Consider the following 15,769-nt stretch of genomic DNA (forward strand, 5'->3'; position numbering starts at 1 on the left):
AAATGTGTTAATAAGAACTCAAATCTGAAGACTGCATTCTTGGTCTTCTTCAATTTAGCAATGTTATCCAATAATTCTATTCTAATTATCTCACATAGGTTAACCTTTCTCCTCTCAACTTCCATTACATAGGATGTATTTAAAAATCTAGCTGGTACTAAGTTAACACTTAAACCATGGTTAAACTTGTATCCTAGTATCTTGCTCAATACCTTGACTCCTTTATCCTGAATTGTATCCACCTTCATATTTATTCCATCAAATCTAGTAAATAGGTTTGTCTCAACCATCTTCCTTACATTTATTTTCATTTATAGGATTTCATCCTTCATTACTTAGACCTATGACCTTGTGAGTTAGGTCATTTTCAATTGCAAAATGTGCATCACCTAGCCAAAACATTTTACCATGGTCCCTACTCAAAATGATTCTAGTCTAGTCATGATTATCAAACTCAATGGAGATGATATACTTCACTAGGTTCAACTCATTCAAGTGTGCATACTTAGATCTCAAAGTTAGGTCATTATTACACATGACTCCTAATCCTTGTGTATATCCTCATCTTTTATAGTTGCAATCTTGTAGTGGATATAACTCCTTACATCTTCTACGTGAAGCACATTCTATGGTATTTGTTAAAATGCACCTAAAAGATCATCAAAAAGATAAACAAATGGATGTTTCTTGAACATATACAGTCTAACTAGCCATGCACTTAAATTCAAGATCTATAAAATACCTTAAAATTGTATTTAGGGTTTTTGTAACTTCATGCTTGAAGAACTTCTTTTTGCAATTTTTTTCACTATCAAACAACTCTTTAATTCTCTTTAGACACTTCACATGGTCAAATGGTACTCACAATCTTTCTTGTGATATTTGAATCGCTTCAAATCAAACTTCACATTAAATTCTTATCTACCGAAAATTCAAAAACTATCTCTATTTACCGGTAACCTTGTTTTCTTTCTTATAGCTTCTTGAGATCATATCTTTTCTTGTGCACTTTTACTATAGCTTCCTTTCTATGTCTTCTACCTTCTATTAACTGTGCAACTCCTCATTTTCCTTCTAACATTAGTTCTAACCAACCAAAAATTTAGCTCTATTGTTTATGCTTTAATTCAAATAAGATGAGTCACAAATAATTGTTTACTACAATTTCTCATCATATGCATCAAAATATTGTTCCTTCAAAATTGTAAGCACTTTTTGGATCCTTGGCTTTCACAAATGCTTCTTTGAATTCATCCACATGTTCCTTGATTTCTTCCTTCTGACTGATGTGATTTCTATTATCATTCTTTTTGTCATTTATGTTGTTGTTTCTTTTGTGATTAGGATTCCTATTGAAGTTTCTTCTATCCATTCTCCAATATCTCACTATGTGTCCAAAGTTATTACATAACTAACATATAGGTAGATTCCTTCTCTAATTGGTTCCATTTTGACTATTAGGTGCTCTACAATTCCTTGCAATGTGTCCAGGATTGTTACACTTGTAACATACAAGTTTCTTTTCTCCATTAGATCTTCCTCCATCATTAGATCTTCTTTGTGATCTTCCTCTTTCATTACCTGTAGGGTTAGTGTTCCTAGATATTCTACTATTTGCATTATTACCTTCAAACTTAGGTTTCTTACAATCTACTACTTTATGTCCATAACCATGATAATTATAACAATTAAAATTAGTAGTAGGTATAAAAGACTTACCTATACAATCTCTTTTCATATGACCAACTTCGTTGCATATAAAACATCTACCTCTGAACTCATGCCAAACTTCCTTGGGTGGTTCATCTTCCTTAGGTTTATCGAGTTTCTCTATTTTTTTAGGCTCATCATGTTTCATAGACAAATCAACTAACTCAATCCCCTTTGATACTTCAATAGTTGTTCTTGATTCTACATTACTCAGATTAGATTCTTTAGGGGATTCAATAATTGGATTTGGTTCTCTTCTAATTTCAACTTTCTTGGCTGATTTTTCTCCAATAAGATATCCAAATCATGTCTTATCAAAAGAAGGTCTCTAGTGAAATTTTTGTTCTTCAATTTTCTCACTAATTGAATAAAATTTCTCTACCTATTGTGTAGCTTGTGTCAATTCTCCTTTCACAACGATATTGTACTTTTCTAATTTTTCATGCTCAATCTTAATAGAATCTTGTTGGAAATATGTCCAATCAATCAAATAAGGCTAATAACATGGTTGTCATTTATGGTAACATATTTTTTTTGTAAATTAGTCATGTTCATTAGTGAAGGAAAATTGTCTAAGTATCATATAACATCATAGTAGCATGATAGATTTGATGATAGTAGAATATTCCCTTGGAATATTCTCTTACACAATTAACCAGAGGTGTATGACATCATATTGATGATGTATACCAGTGTGCATGTCTTTACAATCAAATGAGTCTAAGTTATGAGGGAATTTGTAATGTAGTAATGATACAGTGCAGAACAAAGCATATCAATAGAATGTGTTAAACGACTTGATTTATTATTTTGAAATATCATTTCTTAATGAGCTAACTCTAATGATGTTATGTGAGCTGACTAAGGAAGAATTTACTAATATGTTTTGTGAAGCAAAGTGAATAAGTTAGAAAGATATAATTAGTGATTGTGAACTTGATATGATCTTGTGAAATGAGAGTAACAAGTGAATGTGATATTATGATATATGATGCAAAGCATTGTTGTGCAAGATATGATGCATATTGATATGTTCATAGTTTCTCTTGTATGGAGAATTTTTAGTCAAAATATTTGCGAGTCATATTAAGTATCTTAGAATTATATGTATACTTATTTCCTGAAGATCTTATTATATAGTTGCATGTTAGGGTAGTGGGATCTTCTTGCACACATTTGTATATGATCCACCAACTCCTAATAGGGTTGAGGCTTATAACAAGGCCTAGTCTCCTAACAAGGAATCTAGACACTATACATTCTTATTGACTCCCTATAGGGTCAATATTCTTAACTAGATTCTTTATATAGTGAATCATCTAGTGGGTTTCATCCCCATCAGGGTTTTCCCTTGGCTAGGGTTTTCCTAGTTAAAAAAATATGGTGTTATGATTTCTCTTTGCATAGGGTTGTTTATACTATTCAGCATTATTGGTTTACTTTCTTATGCATGTGGTAAAGTAATTAATAACATCTAGTTGTGGAAAAAAAGATTAAAAATATTGATTCACCTCCCCCCCTCCCTCCCTAGTATTATCTATTTCTAAAAATTGGTATCTATTTCTAACCCTTGACACTAGCATCAGTAACACCATCCACACCACCTACTCAAGCAGCAGTGGTCATAGATGAAGCACAAAATCTCTTATCTTTGAGAAAATTTCTTGGAAATAAGAAATTAGTTAAGTCCATTGAAAAGACTTTGATTTTAGTACTAGATAGAATGGAAAAGACAATGGCCCTATTGAAACACCTATAGACATTCAACAACACACAATAATCTTGTGTAAAGTCTTTGATGATGAGTTCACAACACTCACTAACGTGCCCACAATTCAAGCACAAATAGAGAATGATGGTAAACTCCTTAATACCATGTGCACAAATATAAGGAATGATATAGAGACTTTGAATGAATGCATTAAGGCATTAAGATAGAGTATTGAAGAAGGGAAACAAGTTTATGCTAAGTGCAACTTGGCATACATCAATCTTCAAAGTTTTGATGAGAAAATCAAAAAGAAGGTAACTGAGCTTCAGACACTCACTAACAACTTTTTGAGACAAAATCAAAAGTTAATAAACATTGAGCATGTAATGTAAGCTATCCATGATAGCATCAAGGATTTACAAGTAGGAAAGGAGAAAGCTCTAAAAAGATTCACTCTTTTGAGAGATCATTTATCTCCATAGGTAATATTTCTATAAAATTAGTTGGAGGAATGCTTGGCAGCAATGCCCTCATATAAAAAATTTGTGGCAATAGATTTAGACATAGTAGAGTTAGCCACATATGCCTTATGTGTGTTGATCAATGTATTTGATGCACTGAAAGGTAGTTGGAAGAAACACCTTGCACAGTTGAAGAAAACCTTTAGTTATTGTTTTTCCAAGTTTTGATGCAACGAAAAAATTTTAAATTTTTTTTCTTTTTGTGATACCTTTGTCATTGATGTCAAAGGGGGAGATATATGGAAAATTGTAACTAGTAGTAAGCTTTTGTTGTAACTTGTAAGGGGGAGAAATAAGTTGTAATTAGAGTTATAAGGGATGCAATCTTCCTAAAACATGAATACAATATTTTTTACCATGTTATGGTTATTTGTTTTGTTTGGTATGACATGTTTGGGACTTAGCTAATTTTTCCAAAATGTTGTCATCAATACCAAAGGGGGAGATTGTTGAAAATATGTCCAATCAATCAAATAAGCTAAGTAATATGGTTGTCATTTATGGAAACATATTTGTTTTGCAGATTAGTCATGTTCATTGGTGAAGGAAAATTGTCTAGGTATTAGACAACATTACAACATCATGACAAATTTGATGATAGAAAAATATTCCCTTAGAATATTCTCTTGCATAGTTAACCAGAGGTGTATGACATCATACTGATGATGTATACTAGTGTGCATGTCCATTTGTAATGTAGGAGTGATACAACATAGAATAGAGCATATCAGCAAAATGTGTTAAATGACTTGATTTATCATTTTGAATTACTATTACTAATTGATCTGACTCTAATGATGTTATGTGAGCCAACTAAGGAAGAATTTACCAATATGTTTTGGTATAAGTAAAGAGCTTCATTTGTGAAGTTAATGTGAAGCGAAGTGAATAAGCTAGAAAGATATAATCAGTGATTGTGAACTTGATATGATCTTGTAAAATGAGAGTAACAAGTGAATGTGATATTATGATATATGATGTGAAGCATTAATATGTGAGATATGATGTAGATTGATATGTGTGTAGTTTCTCTTGTATGAAGAATTTTCAATCAGAATATTTTTGAAGCACAACAAGTATCTTAGAATTGTATGTATACTTATTCCTGAAGATCTTATTGCATAGTTGCATGTTAGGGTAGTGGGCTCTTCTTGCACACATTTGTATATGATCCACCAACTCCTAATAGGGTTAAGGCTTCTAACAAGGCCTACTCTCCTAATAGGGACTCGAGATACTATACATTCTTCATAGACTCCTAATAGGGTCAATATCCTTAATCAAATTCTTTATATAGCTAATCATCTAGTGGGTTTCATCCCCACTGAGGTTTTCCCTTGGCTAGGGTTTTCCTAGTTAAAAACATATGGTGTTATGATCTCTCTTTATGTATGGTTATTTATATTGTTCAACATTATTGTTTTACTTCCTTATGCATGTAGTAAAGTAATTAATAATATCCAGTTGTGGGCAAAAGGATTGAAAATACTGATTCACCACTCCCCCCCTCCCAGTTTATCTATTTCTAAAAAATCTAATTCAAATTTTAGATTCTTAACTTTCATATCAGGTTCACTTTTACTCCCATCTTTCTTAAGACTCAACTTAAGGTCCACAATCTCAACTCATGTTTCAAAATCTCATTTTATTTCTTGAGATTTCCCACTTCATCATTCTCACTAGTCTACACATGTGATTCCTTACCATATTTTAGACCATCAATCTTGTCTTCAATTTTCCAATTTTAACTTTTGCATCTTCATGCCTATCTTTCAAGTTATTTATTTCTTTTGTAAGGGTCAATTTATTCAAGAGCTTCTTCAAGATTTCTCTTTAATTGTTCCATATCCATAGGGATCTTACTCAAGTTGTTAAGTTTCTTTAGATTAACTAGGCTCTGATACTGATTGTTATAAATAGATAATACTAAGGGGAGGTGAATCAGTATTCTCCAAATTTTTGCCCACAACTGAATATTGTTAATTACTTAATAACTTGCATATGAAACTAAACCAACAATGTTGAACAATAAATATAACCATACTCATAGAGAACTGATAACACCATTATTTTTTAACTAAGGAAACCTTGACCAAAGGAAAACTCCATTGGGGATGATACCCACTAGATGATCCACTAAACAAAAGAATCTTGTTAAGGATATTTCCCTATTAGTAGTCTATGAAGTACATATAGTGTCTAAAATCCTTATTAGAGGACTAGGCCTTGTTAGAAGCCTCAATCCTATTAGGAGTTGCTTCAACCCTATTAGGAGTTGGTAGAACAAATACAATGTATGCAAGAAGTGCCCACTACCCTAACATGTAATTATACAATAAAGTTTTTCACAAGAATAGATATATACAATATGTTCTCACTATTGTAATTCATAATTTCTCTAATCAAACATTAGATCTTGTATCACATAAGGCTCATATATCTTTCCATCTATCCATACAACAGTTCACATATCATATCTCATCACATCAACTTCATATTCTTTGTGCAAGATGAGATCTTTACTTATACCTTGCAAATTAATAATTCTCTGCTCAGTCAGCCTTCATATCTTCACACACTTGACATAATATAAAATATCTTATGGATTAACATCCAAAATGTTTTTTAATCATGACTTAGTAATTATTTTGTTACCAAAATAATTCTTTAAGCCATATAACTCAATTCTCTACTATGCTCTATCCTACTCTATTAAATACATGTACTCATATCTTGACTATAACTTGCACCCTACTAACTACACATATTCATACACTTAACCATGCCACTATGACATTTTCATAAAGTTATGCTCAACTATGCATAATCTATCTTGAAGTGTGTCATCCATACACATCATATATGTCTCTGTGCTACTGCAAATTGTCTAACACTTAGACACTTTTCTATCTATAAATGCATAAATGAAATGTTGAATACATGTTTTCATAAATGAAAACTCACTAGAAATCTTGCTATCCATATTGCCAACATGGTCATATTGTTGATTGATTGATTTATAAATAGGATATCAAGATAATAAGAGTGGGGGTGAATCAGAATCTTAAGCATTTTTACTTTTCAATCATTCATTCAATCATTCACTAGTTCTCTTGTGGATGTAAAACTTGTAATAGTAAACCTGATGTAACATTTAAATCTAATCTATCACATGTAGGAAAATAAACACATAACACAATATTTGTTACCTAGAAACCCTCCAAAGTGAAGGTAAAATTGGGGTGGGGATGACACCCACAAATCTTCACTACTACAGTAATAAAGTTAACCTGTTAGGGTTACAATTTTTTATCATAATATATAATCTCCCCAATGAGGGTTCTTCCCTTTATAAAAGTGTTTGATATTTGTAGGTTTCACCTTGTTAGAGGATTTAACACTTACAATAAAGTAAGGAATTTCTTAGGAGATTTACAAAGATCTATTAAGACCACTTTGTTAAGATATTTACCTTGATTCAAGTTGATTAGAATTTATTTAGTACTTGACTCTCAATATGCTCTATAAGAAGATCTTTAGTCTTCTTTTCATAAATCAATCTTCTCTTCTGATATGTTAAAACTTTCTTCCCCTTCACTACTTTGATTAGGTCACTTTCTCTGCTAAGAGATAACAAAACACTTCCTCTGAATTTTGATCTGATCTCAATCCTTCACTTCACCATTTTCATATCACTCCTTGTCTATCACATTGATCATATAAATTCATACTCTCTCTTCCTTTTATTTTCTCCCTACTCTCCTCATCATATGATCTAGGTTAAAATCTTCTCTATTTAAAGAGTTGTGTAAAGATTTTTCTAGATGGTTCCATATTTTGCCTCTTCATCTGAATCATTGATCACAAAACATAGGGATTTATAAGCTACATCATTAAAAGATAAAACTCTTTGTAACAATCTCTAAAAATAATAAATGTTCTTGTAATGTCATCTTCAAAATGATTTACCTCAAAATCTATATCATTGATAATTTTTATGTATACTCTGCTTTTCTCAATACTTATTGTTCTCAAATACTTGACATTGTTAATGCTCGATTTGTATTGTTTCAGCACATACTATGTAACTCAACACCTATATGATTAAACTTCTTGATATGTGTTGAGCTCATCTTTTATAGAAAATAATTAGTGACCACGTACTTACTCAACACCTATAGAGCTTGTTATAAACATACTTATGTACATGACTCGAACTATATAGAGTAGCTTGGTCATAGTGATGATGGTCTAACTCTCTTAGTAAACAACTAATTGTTTAATACTAATAGACAATAATAGTCAGAGATACCAACAATATCCCCCTTGATATTAGTGGAAAAAACACTTTTTCATGATTACATTGTTAAAAATACAATCTGATATGAGTACTCAACCTAAGTCTTATGACTTGTAACAATAATGAATAATGAATAAACAATATAGAAATAATTATTGTACCCATTTTCACATACTTTTCTTTATGATGAAAAATTCATTTCTCCCTTTCAAAAAATTCATTTACCACTTCTTTTTGAACATGTATATCATAATTTTTGGGGTTGAATAGGTGGAAGAAAACCATATTTTTCAATGATTGTCTAATGAACCTGGGTGATCATGGACAGTGCATGATCCCATGTGGTTCTTGCTACCTCCAAAATGTAATTCTACAACTGTAATCATAAAACTAAGTCAATTAAGCTATCAACCACTAAAATATTATGATCTTCTTTGATAAGATCCTAGGATGATTGCATCTCCCTTTGCATGACTTCTAAATGAGGTATCAACATTTCTTGAATAGAGATCAATTTGGATCTCATGTTGTTGTTAGTTGTATGAAGCTCTACCAATGTGCCTTGAGAATTCCATAACTTATTGTAGTGATCTATACTAGATGTTGCTGACTCTGAAATAATATTGTTGGATCTTTGCATCTTAGCCTAAATATGGTACATTTGTGCTTGGGTATCATTTGTAAATCTTGGCACAATTGAAAAAGTGTTATACAAATAATGTACTTTTTGTGTGATTTTTATCATAATATGTACATGTTCTTGTAATTGAACCTTATGCTTGGAAATTATTATGGAAACTTTATCTAAAACCTTATTCTCAGACCTTCTTTCTAACCAATCCATTAATTTCTCATTGGATTCCATATTACCAACTTTTACATGCTCATTAATATTACAAGCTGGGTAATAATTGTGGCTTTATCATCAAAAATTTGAATGTCAAAAGCATCAACAAAAATGTTCTTAACATTGTATTGCACCTTCTTTTGTTTGTGCTCTTTTCTTAGCTCTTATTTGTTTATCTTTTTTGCCAAAATTTATTGTAACAAAATTGTTTACTCTAATGTCAAATTTTCCAAATCTAATTGTGGTATCTCAATTACTTCATCCAAATTGACTTTAATATCTAGTGAGATATCTTTTATTTCTTTTCTTCTACTTGACTAAGGGTGATGTTCCTCGGCACTACTTTAGGAATTGGTGAGGGAGTTTCACCAATTGGTTGTGTTTATGCATCAGTGATTAAGACAACAATGGTTACGCTTAGTTCAGCTCTACTCATCTCTTTATTTTCCTCAATGTAAGGTGTTGAAATAGTTTGACTATCTATACTTATGTCCCTTATCTCAATTTTTTTCTCATTACTTATGAGCCTTGATTGTTTGACCTCTATAGTGTTGTTGTGGTCCCATAATGTATGCCCCATTCCTCACTATGAATGGGGACACCCATACTTTTTTTTGAATTCTCAAATTAACCATTTAGGAATAGAAATTATTTTTTAAGAGTCCAAAATTTAAAAAAACCAAAAAATTGAAAAATCACAAAATAAAATTATAAAAGTCAAAAAAAAAGAGAATGAAAGAAAAATACAGTTCTTAGCTGTGTTTTCTGGGTAGATTGTGTTACAATTTTTGCATCAACGTTTCGGATCACACTCTGTGATCCATCATCAGGATGAGAGAGCTGAAGGAAAAAAGTCAGCTCTCTCATCCTGATGATGGATCACAGAGTGTGATCCGAAACGTTGATGCAAAAATTGTAACACAATCTACCCAGAAAACACAGCTAAGAATTCTAATGGATTGTGGAAAACTACTATCTACAGAAAAATACAGTGTTAAGGCTGAAGGATTCTGAAGATCTTGAATGGGAAAAAAATATGTTTTCTAAACAAGTATCTTTTACCCAAAACATGGCTTCATCAAAACTACATGGAGCGATTATTCAAATTTTCCAGGAGGTTAAAAGAATGTGGCACCCCGCCAAGATCCCTCAAACTGATTCTCTCATCTGGTCAAGCAAGTGATCAACAAATAGCCTTCTAAGAGATTTTGAATGAATGAGCCAAGAGGAATGGAAGATTGTTTATGATTTGTCAGAAAACTTTGATAGGCTGCATCCTGAGACATCAAAGGAAATGAATACATGAATCACAAACTAAGCTTGAAGGTTTTGAATTCTAGAGTTTTGATTGTAAAGTCATCTGAAATATGCTTGAGGTGTTCAAAGTTCGATCGATGTTTGTAGATTGGAAGAATGTTTGCTAATGAAGAAATGCCTTCATCATTTCTTCCTTTTTTTGAGGCTATTTTTTGTGGTCCCACAATGCATGCCCCATTCCTCACTAGGAATGGGGACCCCCCTACTTTTTTTCAAATTCCCAAATTAAACATTTGGGAATTTAATTTTTTTTTAAGAGTCAAAAATTTAAAAAACCCAAAAATCTAAAAATTGCAATTTTTTTTATAAAAGTCAAAATTTTTTTTAAAAATTTAATTATAATAAAAATTTTACGCACGCACATGGGAGGTGCATGCTGTGCATTTGCATAGGGCTGCTGGTGAGCAGAGGGTTATAAAACCCCCACCCACTGCCTTAATACTTCACCATTCTACCTTGTCACATTTTTTTTGAGTTACTGCACACGTTGAAGGTGCGTTCAAGATTTTTTCCATGCACCCATGTTCACATAGCACCAGGCGTGCTTAAACATTACATCGTGCACTTAAACCATTGTACCATGCACTTAAACCATGCATTGCATGCTTAACCAAGCACCACACACTTAAACTATAGTGCCACACCGCTCAAACACTGTGCTCACTAAACCCTTAACACTACGTGCCTTCCACAATTTGGCACTGTGCACTCACTGTGGCCCTTAGTCATCATGCACTCATCATGGCCCTCCACAACACAACGTCATGCACCCTTTAAACACTACCACTATGCCCCCAGTAAGCTTTGCCATGGCCCTTCAACACTACGTGCTGCCATGACCTTTCAGCATCACACATTGCTGCAACCCTTTGGCACCGCGTGCTATGACCCTTGAATGTTTGGTGCCGCTGTGTCATTTGAAACCCTGCACGCATGCCCTTTTCACTATCTATTTCTCTCTCACTAGCACACAAACATACACTTCCGCCCACACATTTCTCCATCTCACCAATAAACCCTAAATTAAAAATATATATAAAAAAGAAACAAAAAATATATAATATAAAATATTATATATATATATATATATATATATATATATATATATATATATATATATATATATATATATAGTAAAATAAACCAAAAAGGATGCTTTCTTTTTTTATTCAACACTCTTTTAGACATGAATTAAACACTTTCTTTTTCAATTAGTTTTTATCATTAATCTAATAAATGTTTTTTTTTTCTTGTGTCATGCAGAGAAATGGCATCCACATCTAGAATGGCACCCAAGCTCGTCATATTTAAGTTCCAAGGCATACTGTCAAAATCTAAATTTCATGGTGATTATGCAAAAATCAGAGATACTAACTTGGGACACACAAATTTGGGAGAATTCCTAAGAATCTGCAACAAGCCCACCGAGAGATCAGCTCTAGTATCCTCACTAAATTGTTCTGGGTTGGTGAGTGTAGCTTTGCATCCTGTATCGGTGTAGTCAATAGAACTAATCATGACATCGGTAACATTTTGTTGCTAAAGAGAGAGTGGTCAAGAGTGTCACAGGAGAAGTCATATTGGACCTATCACCTAAAAACATTGAGAGAGTCTTCCATCTCCCAAGGGCTGATCAATTCATTAGACTCTCATATGAAGCAATAGATAGATGGTACTAGAAGCACTAGTAGGAGACAACTAACATCATACAATCCTCTTACCTCATTAAGAAGCCTCCTAGGGGAAGGATAATAGGCAAAGTGGATATCACTCGGGCAAACATGAAGGATGACATTGGATATTCTATCATCCTTTTGAGTAGAGTCATGGGTTTACCTGTAGTAGGCCACCTTAGTACTTTCATATTCAACATCATTAAGACCATTAGAGTAGCAAAGATACCACTAGATTGGGCTACCACACTAAGTGAAAAATTGTGTCAGTAATTAAGGATAGTAAAAGACAAGAATAATTTCTATATGAATTCTTACATGGTATACCTTCTTGTGGCAAGGGTGACAAACTACCCCAGTTTGTACAAGAGAGAAAGTATGTAGGATCCCAATGCCTGGCCATATATAGTCTACCCTCAGCTGGTAAAGAAGAAGCTCTCAGCACAGAGAAAAGAGTATACAATTGTGAATGATCCTTCATCTTTGCGATCATCTGATTCATTGAGGGAGATTATGGGAAGAGGTTATCTAATGAAGACAAAGCACAGTTCTCGGAGCCTACTTTATCCAATTCAAAATGTTCACATATCTTCGGGTAGCTAGTACCTCCATCAATTCTAAGAAGCTCCCACAATATCCAAGTGACAAACTAATGCTATTGGAGATTTCCTAGAAAATTGAGTTGGCATATGAGAAGATAAAGAGACAATTAAGACCTTTTTGGGCATGGACCCTAGTCATTGGACCATATCAACTGAAGAAAAAGCAAGATATTTCATCCTTTGAATGGGAATGGGAGAGTTATCCTTTAAAAGAATACAACTCTCCTCGACCATAATTTGACAATATTGGGAGAGTGGAGAGTTTGGCAAGAAAAGAGTTTCATCATGAGGATATTGTTGAAGATCAATGGATGAATGCCACAAATGACTATGATGTCTACATAAGGGACTATTGTAGGATGACTTTGTATTTAGCAAAGAAGGTTCTGTAGTTAGACATCCCAGAGGAGATAAGGAAAAAAGATTCAAAGGAGCTATTGCACCCTCTGTTCAACTTGGATAAAATAGGAGAGAGACCCATCACGAATGTCAAGTTTGACAGGGAGGAGGGCAATGATATTAATCATTGGGCAAGGCACGTAGTCAGAATGACCATGGATTGGATCAAGAAGCCTTTTCAACTTGATCCAATATCTAACACGGTTATCCTCCATGCTCAAGCCCACACTAAAAGAGGTAGAGGGAAGAAAGTAACAATTCATACCTTTGTAGCCCAGTCTCCTATCAAGCTAGAGATAGTATAGTAGCTTGATCACTTGTGGATACTATCACCTTCTAGAGAGGAAAGGAAATAGAAAAAGGAAGAGTACCTCCCCCCAAAGATTCAAACAAAATAGGTTGAAGAACATGTGCCTCCACAGTAGCAGGAAGAGAGTGCACAAGGGTCCCAAGATACTGGAGCTACTCAAGTCCAAGATGAACCTCAATTGCCTCCCATTGTGCCTAGCCAACCAAAAGAGGGAGATATTTCACAAGTCTCCAGTCCTCCTATGCAAGAAGAGCTAGCTTCTCCTTCTGCCTCCAATAAATAAAAGAAGAGGATTAAGATCTGAATGAAAAAAAGGCAACGGATCAATAGAAGATTAGTGCCTTCCCCATCTATTCTCGAAACCATTCTAGAAGGGGATGAAGAGGAGGAAGAAGGAGAATTAGAAGAGGAAGAGGAACAAGTGCTCCTATAGGGAAGAACTCAACTAGAAAGGGACACTAAGCTACAAAGGAGAAGGAGTGCCACAAGTACCTTGCAATCTACCCAATTAGAACCCTTAGAACTCTCTTCTTCGAAAGATGAAGTACAATAGTAGGTAGATGAGTAGAGTGATGAGTTAAATGGTGTTTTTACAATGTCAAATTTTGATTTTATGCCTGTGGCTATAGATTTGATTGGAAATAAGATCAAGGACACTCCTATAGGTGAACCTCAACAAGAAGACTAGACACAGATGCCACCAGATACATAGGGTCTTGATCTTACTCCCTCATCTCCACCACAAATTACAGTGGTAGATAAGGGCTTAGTTACTCCTCCACCTTCGAGTTCAAAAGAAGAGTAAGTTTAGCAGGTACCATCACAGGAGGAGGTACCGAAACAAATGATGACCAATGAAGTGTTGAAGGAGGGACAAATGTTGGAATATTCTCAACCACCTTCCCAAGACACTAAGGTACAAGTTGTAGGGTCTAATGAGACTGAGGCTACAGAAGAAGAGCCCTCCCAATAGGAGACAACTCTGAGTAGGATCAACAAAGGGAAGTTATAGAACATACTCCTTTTTCATCAAGAGTTGGGTCCTCAATATAACACATCCATAGATGGATCTGTAAGGAGATAATGAGGAGTACTAAGCCTCAATTTCATACTTTAGAGGAAGACATTTGTGACATTGTAGAGATTTTGGATAAACCTAAATCTCCATCACATGAGGGAATGTTGTTGGCATTTGTCACCAGCACATGGAATCAGGAGTTGTTTACACAACTAGCTATCCCTCTTGAAGACACAAATGCAGAAAACCTTGGTCTTGAGGATTATGAATTGAATGATGTTATGTTGGGGAGGCAGACACAAGATATAGCCTGATTACTGATGACCATAGGAGTGAAAGAGGTCCTTAAGAGCATGGAACAAGATGAGTTTTAACTCCAAACACTTCAAAGGTAGGTCGAGATCCTAAAGGGATATCTAGCCAAAGTAGTTGGTCCTCTAGATCCTAAGAACCTTGAACAAACTTTGAACACTATTCTTAGAGAAGGGGGAGCGATGCATATGGATCCATTTTTGAAGGCTTGTCAGTGGTAGCAAGAAAGTTTTGAGGATAAGGGTATCCTAATTATTATGGAAAATTTGAAGTTGTTGCATGCTACACAGGAAAATTTGAATAAAATCGTAGCAATTTTGAATAAAGACTTTAGTATCATGGATGAAGTGAGGGCTTAGAGTAAGGATTTGCAAAATTTACAAGCTATCAAAGTGAAAAGGTACCAAATTTTGTTAATCTATATATAGGAGAAGAATTAGATATGATCGCCGATTGGATAGAGAAAATAGTGGATAGCAATAAAGTAATGAAAACATTACATGAGGAGATACATTGGCTCAAGGACTAAGCCCAAGAAAAAATTTTGGAAGCAGAGAAACACTATAGCAATGCATGCCTAGATTTTTTTTAAGATGAGGAAGGATAATTTGTTTTACCTTTTGAGGTAATAGTAGAGAATTTCATAAGGATTTTTGTGGAAGTCACTAGTGATGAAGACATCCGACAAGCCTTTAGAACTGAAGAAGCATTATTAGAATTGGATACCAAACTTGGGAATTTTATTGATACCCAAATTGAGGTGGGCAATTACTGACAGAAGGTCAAAGACAAATATGAGGCTTTAGATCTATTAGATGTGGCTAAAATTACTAAGATGATAGAGAAATTCAAGGGCAAACATCCAAACATATCTTTTAGATGAAGAGGAACAAAACCCAGATGCTAGAATTTCAATTTTGAGACTGTAAAATTTTAAGATTTCAAACCATTTTAAGGTGTGTAGCTATGCAAGTCTACAAGTATGAAAGTGTGCAAGTCTACAGCTCTGTAGGTGCACATTTTTGGAAAAGTTCTACCAATAGCCAACT

The sequence above is a fragment of the Cupressus sempervirens genome, chromosome 1, assembly GCF_028749045.1.
Source record: "Cupressus sempervirens isolate cs-2001-9-10 chromosome 1, ASM2874904v1, whole genome shotgun sequence".
In the NCBI taxonomy this organism is placed as follows: Eukaryota; Viridiplantae; Streptophyta; class Pinopsida; order Cupressales; family Cupressaceae; genus Cupressus; species Cupressus sempervirens.